We start from the raw sequence: 1,161 nt of genomic DNA, 5'->3' as shown, positions 1-1,161 counted from the left end.
TCCTTCTCTTTGTTGGCTTGACTGTGGCTTTACCGTCTTTAATTTGTTGGCAAAAGATTTAGGGCAATCTCTGAAGAGGTGATTTAATTCTCCACAGAGATTACATTTCCTGCCATTTGGACACTCTCCAAAAGTTTGCCCAATTTCTCTGCTCTTCCCACATAACACCTTGGTACAAGCCTCAACCAGGTGCCCATGCTCACCACACTTGCGGCAGAACTTGGGCTGCCCCTGGTAGTGGATGTAACCTCGGTTTTCAAGGTGGCCAGAGTGTCGCCCACCCGCTGCACTGAGCACTCTTCAGCCCTTTTAAATGGTATAACTTTGCACTCCCGCACGCTCCAGCAAGCACCATTCAAGCAACAACTTTGCACTCCAGCTTCGAACATCGGCACAGTCGCAACAAGTAAGGCGACTCTACTCAGAGAAGTCACTCTGCACAGTAAGAAGATTTCTTTTGCACAGACAGAAAGGGCTTCACCCGCAAAGGTAAAGCCTGCCAAAAATAGAAACAACTCATTAGTGCTGCTCTCCACAGAAATCTTTAGTAAAAGGCGAAAGACTTGTACGTTATGAAGAGAAACCAGAGTACGATTATCCGTCACTGCGGGAGCAGGGCATCAGGCTAGTTGGCATAGCCACCTTCCCCATGGTGAGCTTTGCTTGGTTGAGACGCTTGCTCCCCCCCCCCTTGCTCCTCGGCTGACCAAGTAGGATTAATCGGGCCCTATTCGATGGCTGCCTTGTCTTTTACTCTGTGCAAAAGACAAGGCAGCAACAAAAATACCACGAGAATCCCGTATTGAGGCTTTGTTCTGATCGCTCATTCGGTGTCGCGTTTCTTTCAAGCAATTCTCCCGGTTAGCCCACACTCGGCTCGCTCCCATAGCCGTGTTAAAGTCTACTTCGCATTCACTCTCTTTTCTCAGCAGACTCTTGGGATTTTATCTATAAAATGAATTCCTTCACTCAAACTATGTGAAAACTGCTTTGTCCTTAATATTTACCATGTCTAGAAAGATTTAAACAAAAAAAACAACGTTGTACTTTGCAGTAAAAGAAAGAGCAAATCTAAAGTTTCAGGAATCCGAGAATAAGCTTACTTTCATGAGTTCTTCACGATTTCGGATTTTGCTATAAAATGAATTCCTTCACTCAAAC

General features: G+C 45.4%; 1 non-coding gene across 1 annotated transcript; it reads right to left on the bottom strand.

Annotated features, from left to right (window-relative positions):
• Positions 1 to 478: 478 nt before the first annotated feature.
• LOC140285589 (U5 spliceosomal RNA) lies at positions 479 to 592 on the bottom strand. The gene has a single exon (XR_011910601.1). It is a non-coding gene; the product is annotated as a U5 spliceosomal RNA (small nuclear RNA).
• Positions 593 to 1,161: the final 569 nt, after the last annotated feature.

This window comes from Leuresthes tenuis, unplaced genomic scaffold (genome assembly GCF_036924035.1).
Source record: "Leuresthes tenuis unplaced genomic scaffold, fLeuTen1.0.hap1 SCAF_48, whole genome shotgun sequence".
Lineage (NCBI taxonomy): Eukaryota > Metazoa > Chordata > Actinopteri > Atheriniformes > Atherinopsidae > Leuresthes > Leuresthes tenuis.
This window is presented reverse-complemented; position numbering and strand designations above follow the sequence as displayed.